Source organism: Copadichromis virginalis, linkage group LG16 (genome assembly GCF_057382275.1).
Source record: "Copadichromis virginalis isolate Kocher_CV1m ecotype Utaka linkage group LG16, C_Virginalis_male_GT1.1, whole genome shotgun sequence".
Lineage (NCBI taxonomy): Eukaryota > Metazoa > Chordata > Actinopteri > Cichliformes > Cichlidae > Copadichromis > Copadichromis virginalis.
Genome location: NC_140633.1, coordinates 39,220,872 through 39,235,503, shown reverse-complemented (window position 1 = coordinate 39,235,503; position 14,632 = coordinate 39,220,872). Strand labels below are relative to the sequence as shown.

General features: G+C 41.1%; 1 protein-coding gene across 4 annotated transcripts in view; it reads left to right on the top strand.

Moving 5' to 3' along the window:
- Positions 1-14,632, top strand: part of LOC146691359 (partitioning defective 3 homolog B-like) — a 217,381-nt gene that overhangs the window by 14,655 nt on the left and 188,094 nt on the right. The window lies entirely within an intron of this gene.

Sequence of the window (14,632 nt, the reverse complement as noted above, 5' to 3'; positions counted from 1 at the left end):
ATTGCACAGGCTGGTTTTAAATGTTTTCTGCCAAAGTCTGGCTTTCTTCTTGTTGTGTGTAACCAGTGGTTTGCACTTTGTGTTAAACTGTCTCTATTTCCATTCATGAAGGTGCCTCTTGAATACAGACTGCCACCTCATTGAGAGTATTCTTGACTTGGTTAGAGGTCGGTAAAGGCTTTTTCTTTCATAAAGGAAGCCTTCTGAAATCATCATCCACCTTAGTTGTGGTAATCTGGCCTCACCATAAAACTGCATCAGTAAACTGTCGAATCACTTTTAACCCTCTGAAACGAGCAGTTTCAAAACAGTTAATACTTTTATACCTGAAAGTCTGCACCGCAATTTGTTTTTTGGAAATGTACAGAGGTGTCATTGTCCAACCTGCCTTTGGGTCGACCGTCTGTATCCCTAAAGCTATAGGACACACTTTGGTTTGCGCAGTGCAACAGTGCATGACAGTCCCGTGTATTTCTCTTCGCTCTTTGGTTTGATGCTAGCTCACACGGAGAGCGAGCGTGTGCCAAATGCAAAAGCAAGTAAAAGAATGCTGACTGCAGTTGATACAACAGTTTCATGCTGATTACGCAGAGAAGTGAGCACATGATACTGTGTGTCTGCTCAAAAGTGTTACAAAGGCTGAAGTAGAGATCTTTGTCTGGTATATTGTGTGCCATTGTATGTGTGTGCAGAGTATTGAGCTGCAGTGGCATATAAGCCACTCCCTTGATACAATAATGCCTCTTAAGCAAAACTCAGAGGTAAAGGTTTTAACTCGCCTTCAGCGTCAGGCAGCATCATTAGTAATTCACGTTTGGAGACTTGAGGCAAACGTAATCCATATATTCCTGTTTATTCTTATTTTTCCCCTGAAGAATGTCATTTGTCATTTAACCCCTTTGGAAACTGAAGTTTTTCATACTTTTTTAAAAGATCTGGCATTATACAATGTGATCAGTCCCATCCCCTAGAGTAAGGGCTGTTTGATGATTGCTCGGAGCCTTAAATGAATCCGGAGCCCTTCTCTTGGTGGCTCCGCACATTAAAACAGTGTCAACATGTTTTAATGAGCTTGTGTCCTATGGATAACTGAATTTTTCATTTAGGTCACTGCTAAAAAAGTTGAAGAACCTGCTGGCTAGAAATTGTACAGATACAGTGTGTTTCCCTGTCCTTGGATCATACTGTATGCCTTTAAGCACGTATAAATACTGCAGGATTTGTTGGAAATTCACTGAACTAATTAAGAACAAAGTTGCTGTAGTTAGCAATTTCTCTCGAGGCTGTAAGAATCTGTGGGAAGAACTGCTGTTTGTTAAGACTCGGGCCTTTGTGCCTCTGTTCATGTCAAAATAATCACTTATTTTACATTTAAAAGGATAGTTTTGTTTTTGAGAATCTAGCTAAAGGTTTTTGGCTTGATTGGTCAGTGTGCATGCCGACAGCTTTGGTGCATGGTTACGTGCATGAAGTGGCCCAAGACTGACCTGAAGAAATGTTACTTGTGACTAGAGCAGGGCGATATGGCCAAAAATATTTATCACGATATATATTTGAAAATTTGCGATAACGATATAACCGACGATATAATTGATGCGAGACAAAATACAACTCCACAACATTACTAGCGCAAAAAGACAACCTTCCATTTATTTTCACTTAAACAAGAAGCTGGTTTTTATGTACATTAAAGCTTTATAAAAATGTAACAGTGCAAATGCAAATTCCTTGCTGAAAGTTTAACCAAAAGGCATTTCCAGTAGAAATGGGCTGACATATCCTGAGCATAACCATGTATAATATCCACTGAAGTTAAAAAGAGGTGCTTTGCAACATTAAACTGCAGTGTGCAGTACGTATTTTTCGCACCATAAGGTGCACGGGATTATAAGGCACATTAAGCGAAACAAAGCAGTCAGATAAATCAAACTTTATTAAACTCATTCTTCTTGCTTCCTCCACTTCTGTACCATTGATTCATTAATGTTGAATTCTCTGGCAGCTGCTCTATTCCCATGTTGCTGCAGTATATTAATGACTAACCTCGTATTGTGGATGGATTATCTCAGTTGTTCTCCTGACTGAAGTTTGGTCCGTTTACAGCATCCTGCCATGCGATTGCATTTGTCTCTAACCATGAAGAACCTTCACGTTAACTTTTATAAGTGGAAAAGTGTTAGTGTTCGTCCTCCAGCTTCACTGTTTATGTTATGCTAACATAGCTGTGTCGCTAGCGATCACGTAGCACATCATTATATACCAGCTAGCCCAACTTCAGTAACCCTACAAACGTCACTGCTGTTTAGTTTCCTGTCTTCATTTATGTTGGAAGTGATAGCAGAGCTGTACGTTTGAATTTTTTCAGAAATCTCTCCGTCAGAACATGCAATATCATGTTTAGGCAACTAGCGAAACTAGCGAGCTAACTTCCGCTAGCTTCCTGCTAACTTCTAACTCCGTTAAATGTAATAACTTTTGTTTTCATGGATGCCTGGAAGTTAAACTTTATAGTTACACCTGGTAAAGCAGCAATGCTGATCGTTTTATTAAAGATGAAAGAATTTAGACAGTTTTTAACTCTAAGTGATGCTGCAGTGTTGTTTGACCTGAAGAATTCGGAGTTTAGGACCCAGATTACTCCCAGATTTAAGGGCATCTTAGTCCGACAAATATGACAATAACAACGGCCGCTTGCATGTTCTGCAAAAAAATGTGCTTTGTTGTGTATCTGACGGACAAACACCAAACCAGTTCCACATCACTGAAGTTGCACCATTTTTACAAACCAATTCTGGTTCATCTGTTTCACTCAACAATCGGCCATGTGCGTATGAAAACAAAGGCACTGCGCATGCGCGTTTTACTCCCATTCTATCGCGATATTTCATTTTCCTATCGTTGCCTAACATTATACCGGTATTACCGTGAACGGTATAATATGGCCCAGCCCTACTTGTGACTGTGTCTGTTGCTAAGAATTGATATTCACACATGACATTTTAGAATTTCATAAAGCCTGGATTGTTCCTCCACGCTGAGTGAAACGTCGTGATGAGCTCTTGTGTGAAAACTGTGCAGTTACATGACACACAGAGCCGCAGCGCACGGCCGCATGACTCAATGACAGGAGCAATAAAAGAGTCCGGAAAGCAGCAACTGACCGAGAAGATTATTGTTCTGAGAGCCTGTTGCCATGGTTTTGGTGAGATTTGCAGAGCATCATGCACTGGTCCTGCTTTTGGCTGCTTGTTTGTGATGCTTAATGTGCCGGTGTCACAGTGTAGAGTTTCTGCGAAGATTAGTTCCTCTACGTTAGAAACAGTTGTGATGGTGTGTCTTTGATTTTGTCTGGACTTTAGCGCCCGAGACTGAATTATTTGGCATTTTTTGTTTTGTTTAGATTTTTTTTCTTTCACGTGTTTAGCCTTTTTGCGTTGACTTGTAACATTAAGATCTTTGAATTCTGTTTCCTGAGAGAGCTCAGGGTTACAGCAGTTTCAGTGTTGTCTTTCATTCTGCAGTTAGAGAGAAGCATTGAGTTAATGTTTGATATCAAAATGTGAGTGGAAGGGAAATGATTAGATAAGTGTTTAATCATTTGAATAGCAAGTTGGAGCGAGTCGAGCAGGTTTCTGTGTCAGAGCTGGACTTTTAATGACTGAAAGTAAATGAATGTCTTGGTGACGGCGGTCCCTAAAGATGCACAATACATCTGACGACTGCTGTATTTTTATTCAGCTTTTCCCTCGATGCTCTCTTCTCTCATATTCGCTCAAATAGGATAGCGACGCTTGTAGGTAACAGACTTCGAATGCAGTCAAACTGCCAAAGACATATTTTAGGGCATCAAATACGACAGCGAAACGCATCGAAACGTAAAGTATTAATTTGCGCGATTTCTAGAAAATATATATATTTCAGAGCTGGGATGAAAACATTGCAAAACACTAATGCCCCCAAAAGGCACATACACACAGACACACAAACAAATAAACTGTACAGAATCCTACTCGGCGACACACTCCTGAGCACCAGAGATTGCATATGAAATGAAAGTGTGAGATATTCATTGGATTCTGAAGCGAGGCTGTCATAGTATTACTGAGCTGAGATGAATAAATGGCTCCTAATCCCAGATGAGTGTTTTACTGTAGGCAGACTCAGACTGCCTGGCTTTAGGTTTAAAACCACAAAGAAAATAAAAGATATTTGAGGTCCGCTGAAGAAAGAGGTCAGGAGTACAGTTTTAAAAAAAGTGGCTGAAATATACTCAGATACTGTTTCCCTCCGTAAATTGCCACCGTATCGTGATCGCAAACGCCTCCGCCGCAGTGATGGCGTCAGGGGTTGATGAATCTGGCTGTAGGATTATGGAGCGTCACCTCTGTGGTGAGAAAGGAGCCTGAGCGAGTGTTTGTGGTCAAGAGGAACTCTCTAGATGTGGTCGGGCTCGCCTCAGCGCACAGCCTTTGACCTGAAACCAGTCTCGCAGAGAGAGCCTGGACTCTGCACCACTCTGCGCTTGGCCCAGTGAGATGTTGGGGTGTTCCCAGCAGATGAAAAGGTTCCTCCTCTGCAGCTGTAGGTTAGGGAACAAGTCCTGGCTGTTGCTTGTGCTCACGTGCTGAGTGACGGTTAAATGGTTAAATGGATCCTGCCTGTTTGGAGTCTCAGAGTGGGGTGTTTGAAGGTGCCTTTACTGTGGGCTCCAGCGTCCTGGATGCTGGACAGACCTGGTGTACCCAAACTTGTGGCGTGTGTATGTTTGGAGGCCCCAGTTTGTGAGATCTTTAATTTCCACATCCAGCTCAGCTTTGAAAGCGTTCTACACTTTACTGCCACGTTAGACACCAACCACCATGCGGCCACAGAAATCTCTGAACCAGGAAGTGGACAGAAGAGGTGAAGGGAGCTGGGAACTGAAGGAGTTGAGCTTGTTTGGCTTGTGGGACTGTCACTCGAACCTCACATTCAAGAAAAAAAGTTTCTCTCTGTGAGGACTTTGGATCCTGTTAGTCTCACAGGATTTTTATGTAAAATAGAAGCTGAGTTAAAAAAAACACTAAAATTTAAAGTTGGCACATCTGTCCAGCTTTTAAGGCTCAGTCTGCTAGCATGCTGCAACTGAGTGTAATTCATTTAGCATTATTTTCCTCCCAATCCAGGTATCTGGAAATAAAACGCCTGACGGTATTCACCTGGCTTAATTAGGTGTAGTGAACCATCACAGTTTTATGACAAAACAAACACCGTATACGAAACATTGTAGGAAGAATATAGAGTCTGTCTAATTTAGAAAAGGAAACTCAGCCTACAAGTTAATGCTGCTGCTGTGTTTGGATACAGATGACACGTTATCTTTGCATTAACATAGAAAATATTTTACTGTTGTATTTTTTCATTATTCTACAGCTTGATAGGGAACAGTCTCGTTTACACGGCGCTCCCCCAGGATCCACCTCTTAGGAAAATTATACTATACCAGATAAAATAAATGATGTGGGCTGTTGTGCATTGTTGGTAAATGCACCTTTAGTCCCCCATCCAACACCCTCTCACTCCAGCCTTTTTTCTCCATTACCCTAATGCCTCCCCTGCACGTTGTTTTTCAAGCACACTCACAGCTTTGTGCCAAAGGAAATGAAAAGTAAGCAGAAAATATGGATTCCCATCAGCATTTTCTATGTTGCTGGAAGTGTAATTCCTAATGTATTTTTTCCATCTCGGAGGTATGCAGAAACAGTCTTACATGGCCTAGGGTGTGTTTAAAAGGTTAGCTGGTAATGGATGGATGGGGGAGAAACACTGTTGCCTCATATGATATTGATGTTTGTTCTGGGACATTAATGTCACGTACACGTGGTGAATGCACACAGACTCTACATTTAGCTTCCCTGACAAATAAGATTTAAGATCAGAGAAACCACTCCCCACACCCTGAAACACACATCCTATCATGCTTATTATTGTGTCTTTTGTAATGGATCCCCATTCAAACCCCCTCATGAGCGTGTACCCTTTTACCCTATCAAAACAGAAAGGAGGATATTTATTACATAGACGACTAGCACTCTAAATATCTGCAGATGTTATAACACAGCATGTCGTATAATTTTGCAAGCTGATAAATCGACTGCTCGCGTTCATAACATATGCACATATATGAAGGGCGCTCGGTTAATATATGTTGACTGTCAGTGTAGACTGATATATGTGTCAGCGTACTGCAATTTACCAATGAGGCCGTAGCCTCATCAACCAGCAGCCAGACTGAGAGTTATATTTGATATCTGAGGTCCTAAGGAAAGAAGAGGTTTATGGCCATTCCACCCTTCTCAAGGACTGCGGGATACACCTGTCAATGCTCACACAAGACAACTCACCAGTGATCACTATATAATGGTGAATGTCTGGCTGCATAAAGAAAATGACATCTGAGTTATCTATAGTGGACAGGAAGGACATTTTATGACTCGTATAACCTTTTGAAGGACTAAGAAGAGCAAATATGCACACAACCTAAAGACATATGGACACAGCCTGGCATTAATCTGTATTTAGCACTTCTAGATGAACCGTTATACTAGGGGTGGGCGATATAAACGATATACGATAGAAATGATATAAATTTGGCCAACGATAGAGATTTTGACTATACCGCTCTATCGCGATAGCGCATGTTGATGATGTCATCAAGCTGCGCCTGTTTTGATCGAAAGCATCGCAGCGGCTACAACCATTATCATCTGCAAATTATGGCGGGCGACAGTCATAGCAAAGAGATGAAGCACTTTTGAAATATGGGGAAAGCCAAAAACTGCGCTTCCTCCACTTCCGTAACATTGATTCATTAATGTTGAATTCTCTCGCAGCTGCTCTGTTCCCATGTTCCATCCATCCATCCATCCTCATCCGCTTTGTCCGGGGCCGGGTCGCGGGGGCAGCAGCCTAAGCAAAGAGCCACAAAGGCAAAAGGCAAAAGGCAAAGTGCCACTTCTGCCTAATATCAGCTCCTTGTGGCCCCATCATTTTTTTTTTACTTTATTTACCACCCCCCTTCTCCCCTTTCCACCCACAGATCACTAATGCACACACAGTTCTCCCACCCCCTCCAAAATTTATTTATTTGTGGCTTTGTTCCCATGTTGTTGCAGTATATTAATGACTAACCTCATATTGTAGATGAATGATCTCAGTTGTTCTCCTGACTGAAGTTTGGCCCGTGTAGCATCCTGCTATGCGATTGCATTTGTCCCTGACCACCAGAATCCGTCACGTTAACTTTTATCGAGTGGAAAAAAGTTGGCGTTCATCCTCCAGCTTCACTGTGCTAATGTTATGCTAACATAGCTGTGTCGCTAGCGATCACGTAGCACAACATTATATACCAGGTAGTCCAACTTTAGTAACCCTGCAAACGTCACTGCTGTTTAGTTTTCTGTCTTCATTTATGTTGGAAGTGATAACAGACCTGTACGTTTGAATTAGTTTCAAAAATCTCTCAGTCAGAACATGGTATGTCATGTTTAGGTGGAAACTAGCGAGCTAACTTCCTGTTAACTTCTAACTCCGTTAAATTTAATAAATTCTGTTTTCATGGATGCCTGGATGTTAAACTTAATTGTTACACCTGCTAAAGCAGCAACGCTGATCATCTTATTAAAGATGAAAGAATTTAGACCGTTTTTAACTCTCAGTGTTCGTTTGACTTTGGGACCTGAAGCAGCCATAATGCTCTGACAATCCATCAAAACATTTTTTAACAATTCAATTCAATTCAATTTTATTTATATAGCGCCAAATCACAACAAAAGTCGCCTCAAGGCGCTTCACTTTAACAGATTTCTGCACTCCAAAATCGGTTTGAGGTCAGTAAGCACAACCAGAATTCATACATAAGGCCCACTCGATTTTTGAGAAAATTAAAGGATTTTAAGTGCGCCTTATAGTGCGGAAAATACGTTATACAGAAGAAAAGAATATATCGCGATATATATATATTTACCGCACATGCTTCAAATTATATCGCGATATGGATTTTAGGCCATATCGCCCAGCCCTACGTTGTACCACGATGTGGACCAGCTGGAGTCAGTTAAAGCTGGAGGCTTGCTTTCCAGTTTGGCGCTACAGTGTCGTCATGCTGGATGACAAAGACTTAGACCTGTAAACAAGTTGCATTCATTGTTTGAAGGTCATGTTATATAAAAGTATCCATCTCATGTTAGCACATAGAAATGAGAGGAGCGGATACAGGCTAAGGATTCACTTGGCTTCATCATGCTAAACCTCTTTTCTGTTGTATTTTATATATACTGATTTAGTATAGCTAGAAAGATAATTAAATTTTTCAGAATAAACTGTGTTATTTCCTGAGGACTTTAAATGATTAGGCTGTAAAAAAACATAAAAATGGTGCCCAGTAAATGACACTTGTGCAGCGTCTGAAAGCAATAATCGGCAATGCTTTCTTTAGAGGAAGGTCAATATTATTCTCACCAGCAGCCAGTTTATGTGGGGGGCTGAGGGGGCAAAGGTTGCTTAAGCACTGTTTTTGTGTGTGTAGTTGGCCTTTTAGTTCATTCACTTAACCTTCGAAAGCTGACATCAGACTTGGACAGAGAAATATATTTGAACTCGGCTTTCCTCACAGATGTGTTGATAAATATGATTAGGATGGGCTGGAAGTGATAGAAGAAAGGTCCACTTTAGCTTTAACACTTCATCCAGTTCAGTAGGTCTAATGATATTCCACATATCCAAGATCATTTGTGAGATGCTAGGTGTGGTACCAGTACAGATACCTTTACCAGATATATTAGAAATGTGTTTTCACTAGTTAAGAACATCTAACCAATCTATAATCAAAGCAAATGTCAATGTGAAACACATTTGTTGAGTAGAAAAGGCTTTCATTAGACGACCTGGGGTCAAGCCCGGCAGCCCTGCTGGCTCGAGATGACAGAGCAGCCACTCGCAGACCAAATCTGATGAGCAATATCTCTCTGCTGTAAATGGAGGCTTTTTAGAGAAGGGCACAGAGAGGTGACCCTTGAAACCCAGATGCTGAATATCCTAAAAAGTAAAACTGGTCTTAAAACCAGAACAAATAAATCACAGAAATGGGGAATTAATTCTTCAATAAATTCAAATTAAAAGTTAGTGGAGAAACAATTCCTGCAAGACTTCCTGCTGCTGGCATAGTTACAAAAATCATCATTAATTAGTGCCTAACACAATAATAATGGGATCATTAAGCTGAAGACACAGGTGCAATGTGAACAATGAGGTTTGTTGCACGTCTGTCTGCTTGTTTTAAGCATCAAGTTTTTGTTGCGGTGTATGGGATTAAAAGGCTGTCTGGACTGCGTCAGCGTCCGCCCACACAAATAACCGCTTCTCACTGTGTCATATCACACTGCACATTTTTTTAATCCCTCTCAAGTCTGTTTTGATCGGGGTCACGGTTTAATTAATGTTGACACGTCGACCAACACGACACGCAAAGAGAAATTCACAAAACTACCTTAATGACACGATTCCAGGCAAATGCTGCCAGACTGTCTGGTGTCTATTGTCTTCATTATCTTGTCACAGCAGCACAAGCAGCTATGAATAATCACATTGCAACTACATCATCTTTACCAATCAATGCTTTAACTGTGGCTTTGTCTGTGATTTCAGAAAATGGGGCTGGAAGCCATTTCTGTCAGCACGTATATACTGCAAGGTCTTAATGTTCATGTCGTTTCTGATGAAAACTGTAGAGGAGGATTACAGGGCATTATGCATAATAACCTTTCCAGCAGGGTCATAATTGCCTTATTCTAACTGGCTTGTGTTTTCTTCCTCAAAATGAAAGAGCTAAGCTGACGAGAAGGGGGAAAAGGAGGAGGGGAAAGGGAAAAGAGGGGGAGGCGTGTGCAGCAGTGGGAAAGCTGGTGACGGGTTAATGAAGAAGAAAGTCAAACCTGAAATGGTTTTCTACGTACAGATCTTTGTAAATGTAAATTACAAATAATAACAACAGCTATTAAACATAAACCTCTGAGTCCATCTGATTATCCAGCTCGCCTACAATTATTTATCCTTTCTGCTGGTCTACCTCAGAGATGGCTCGGCCCATTACTCACTGCAGGCTGCAGAGACACACAGATGTATGATGCGATAGATAACCTGGAGTTTCCTGATGTGAGGAGAAACACAACTGCTTGTGAACTTTTTGAACCACGCTCAGCATTAAGGAGCCCCACAGCTAATTGCCTTTTGAAAGTTAGACTAAATGATTTCTAATGATGAACGTCTAAACGATTATATTCCAGCCCCACTGTAAATGCTATTATGAGTCCACACAATCAATGATGACTGCAATCAATCTGTAAATAATGCAGCACATACATTAGCTCAGCCAAATTACTTTTGTGTGTGTGTACAGCAGCCTCGCGCTATAATTTCTGTCTCGTAGCCGCTAAACGCACATTTTGATCTTAATTGACTCATTTGTATCAAGAACTTAAGTTTAGCAATTAGAGTTTTAATGTTCTGATATACTATACAAGGGCACTGCGTAAACTGCAGACTGAATAAAAAATGATCACGTTATGGAGAGTCGATGCTGTAGTTGGAGATGGTAGATGTTTTCATGGAAGCGTACAGAAGAAGTACAGCGCAGATCTTCTGGTTCTGCAGCGGCACGATTATAATTACAATCACCTATGAGCACAAATGCCTTGAGCAACATCCTTCAAACATGCTGCTACTAACAAAATCACAACGTGGCGTGCATGTAACACGGGAGACGCATAACAGGAAGTGGCCAGCCCGTCCACCTGTCTGTCACCAGTCTTTCAGCCCTTTGCACCAGTTTGTTAGAATAATCATCCAGCACGGCGCCACACAGAGACCCAGCTGCTTCCCTCGGGGAGGAGTCCCACACTTTTGTTTTAGAATCTGTTACAACTTCTCGTTTCTGATGCTTTTGAGACGCTCAGAGAAAAAGTGATCGTTACTGTCGAGTAAATCTGAAGGACCAAGACTGGTCAAGTTTAGGTCACCAGTCTCATTACACTGAGATTTGTAAAAAGGAATGAAGGAACATTTGTCTCTGGGTAAATTGTGTTGTTTTGCACCGCTACAGATGCATTTTGCTCCGTTTTTATTGCTCTTTTCTGTGCATAGTGGATGTTGTGTGTATAACTCGGTTTTTTTGTCTAGTCATTTTTGTTTCTAATTATTTTTTAGTTGGACTGCAATATGCCGATTACGTTACCTAAGAATCCTCAATATTTCACTTCCTCAGACTCGGACACTTCCTCACTATTTGCTAATTCTAATGAGTTTTGACAGTTGGATGGAACTGCATTAAACTTTGGCCTGATGCACGTGTAGTTTCTTTTTTAACTACCATTTGAAGCCCATCTGTATGTCTCAAAGTCTGACTGCTTAATGCCGTTTCTTCCCATCAGCCGGCCAGACATAATATCCACCACTCATGCTTCAGTCTTCATCAGGTAACAGCCCACACAGTGTGTTCTGTGCTCGGGAGCTCTGGTTGTAATCAACATAAAATATTAGAAGCTTGGGCTGGTGGGGGCTAAATGACTCGAGAAGGGCAGGTGCCTTTCGGTTTAATTAAAGGCAGTCATTTTCAGGGGTCCTGAGGATATAACCCCAGGGCTGCATGAGAAAAATTCATTTTAGAATGATCAATCAGACTGAAAGAAACTTTCTTTATTTTTCCCCTTCTTCGTGCAGTTTCTGTGTTGCACATGTGCAAAAATCAGGTGATGCTGCTCACTGAGCGTGCCCGCGGCGAGAGAGCAGCCACACGTACCTGCGCTGGTGACCAAAAATATAAAAACACAAATGAAAAAAAATGGACAGAGGTATGAAAAGTCAGATTCTTTAGTAACAAAGTTGCAAAGTTGGCAACAACATGAACTGAAGCGTGTTAATCAGCTGTGAGTCAGACAGATGTCAGAGGCCCACGCTGAGATGGGGAAAAACATGGATCCACATTAAAAACAAAAAGTCTTGAACTGTGTGATACCAAAGATGTACCCAGGAAATAAATCGTAGCCAATAATCGGAGTGTAGATCAGGCGTCTTTTGATTTAAACAAATGTTAATAAATGTGATCAGTGCTGCCTGAAGCATGTTTTTATTATAAACTTTGTCTGTGGTCTCAGCAAAGCATCTGTTAGAATGAGACACACACACACACACACACACACACACACACACACACACACACACACACACATCAAGAGCACTAATGACTAAAAAAATCTTTGACATTGCACTGCTTCATATGTCACAAGCACATCTTGCTTCACTTGATCAAATGCACAGATGGGTAATACGATATCACTTGTTTTGAAATGGTCTGTAATGCCTCATTAGTTTGATTGCTTACAGCCTGTCACACACGATGGGCAGAAACAATAAAAGCAGAGCAGACAAAAAATTAAATGGCTGTTTTAATGTTTTAATTTAATGGTTTAATTTTAATATTGCTCATTTACGACAAGAGTGACGCGATTAGATCGTTTCACTGAGACACAGATACACATGCACGCCGACATACTAATGCGTATATACACACGCGCGCGCACACTTTTCAAAAGCAGTGGAGTGGAATAATGGACAAGTCAACGGAATAGTGGGCAGATTTTATCATTCACACTCTCTTAACCACCAGCCATCTGCTAAATGTATGCATTCTTATCGTTGTGTCTGTGGGTGTGTGTGTGAATGTGTACAAACGCACACGTGTGCACACGAGAGGCCGGATCAAACACTTTACTCGACGGTGCCGTCCAGTTCAAACACAACCGTTGCAGTTACAAATCAATGGGTAAAATAGTACAATAGCCATGTGACTGTGTTGTGTGATTTAAAGCCAGGCCCTGTTTGCAGTACTTGAGAGGTTAATACTCGTGCAAATACTTGTGTGTGCTGTTGATTCTGCACTTTCTTTGCAGTGATTTTAGCTTAAATTTGCTCTTTACAACAGTTGGAAAACGAGATAAAAGGATGAAAATAAATTGCAAAGTAATTAAAATAAACTCCAGAGTCTACTACAATAGCTTTAAACTTTACAATAAACTGCTGGCCTCAATTTTTCCCAATTAATGGAAATTTTCCCAGCTAAAGGTCACTCAGGCTTGGCTCATGTATCATTATCTCTCTGTTACATTGAGAGGTTGCTCATTATGACAGGATAAAGAGGAGTTGGACAGTTGGATTTCCTTATAATGAACCTACATGCTTCCTCTCACATGTCTACTTTTTCCCAGCTCTTTGTGCTGCTTTTCAGCCTCTCCACAATTTGTCCTCATCATTTTTCTCTTTCACTCTTACTCTGCCCAACACTACCTGTCAATATATGGTGTGGTCTCGATGATACAGATTTTATCTCTGTTATTTCTCTAATGCTTATTATTCTTTACCCTGTCCTGATTTTTCTAGCAGTATTTATGGAGCTTTGGTCCCCTCCCTTTCCTCTCACTCCCTTCCCTTCGCCCCTTACCTCTTTCTTTCCTCTAATGAATCCAATCATTTTTAAGTCACACCTTAGTGTGCTAGCATGTATGTGTGTGTGGACCCTTCATTTGTCAGAGGCACAGATTGGATCCAGGCCTGATACATATGTTGACCCTTAGCCAGGAACCAAGGGGGTTAATTGAGTAATGGTATTTGAGAGAGACGGAAAAATAGAGCGAGACTAGTGGGAAGGAGGACGAGAAATAGACAGCTAGAAAGAGGGGATTAGGAGAGTGACAGTGAGACAGATAGGTGCAATTTGTAAGAGCATATGAATGAGAAGCAGACGGCTGAAGGAGGAGAAAGGGGTTAATTGTTAGAAGTGAATAAAAGGGAGGCAGAGGGAGGCTGGTAATTAAAGAACTGTGGAGGAGAAAGTGAAATAAAGACAAATGTGGGGTTAATGGTAACCGTGTGTGAGGTGGGCATGAGGTGACAGCAGGGGGCATCTTATCGGCAGGGTATGGAGGGTTGATTTTAAGTGATGGTGAAAGCATTAACAGAGCGATTGAAATGAAACAAGGCAGAGGGTTCAATTATTATGAGAATAAACAATGAAGCCTGAAGTCTTCATGGACCTCGGCTCTTAATTAACAAAACACAGCCACACCTGGGACCTGCCTACAATAGACGGGCACATGGTACGGCATCAAATTGTGTGTGTGTTATGAAGTCTACCTCATTATGGATTCATTGTGATGATGAATTATCTTAATGAAGTGCCTGAATGTGGGTTTCTGAGAGATGGACTGGCTAAATGACCGAATAAATAAGAAAAGCTGCATCGTCTGATCTCAAGACGGCACTCTGCCTTCTCTCGCCTCTGCTTACTGCTTTGACTTAAGGACATGCAGGGCATCTTATGCTATTTTCCATACGCTTTAGTTATTAAATCAAACTGCTTGTCTAATAGTTAATGTTTTTCCTTTGGCTTGAACGTATTAAGGAATAGACATGCCAGTGAATTTTTATTAGAAGCATTTAAATGTTGAATTTTAAGACTAAATGAATAAATAGGTTTGGTGGGTTTAATCTTTAATTTTTTCACTTATCTTCAGTCCACTCCTTTTACCTGACCACGTAACAC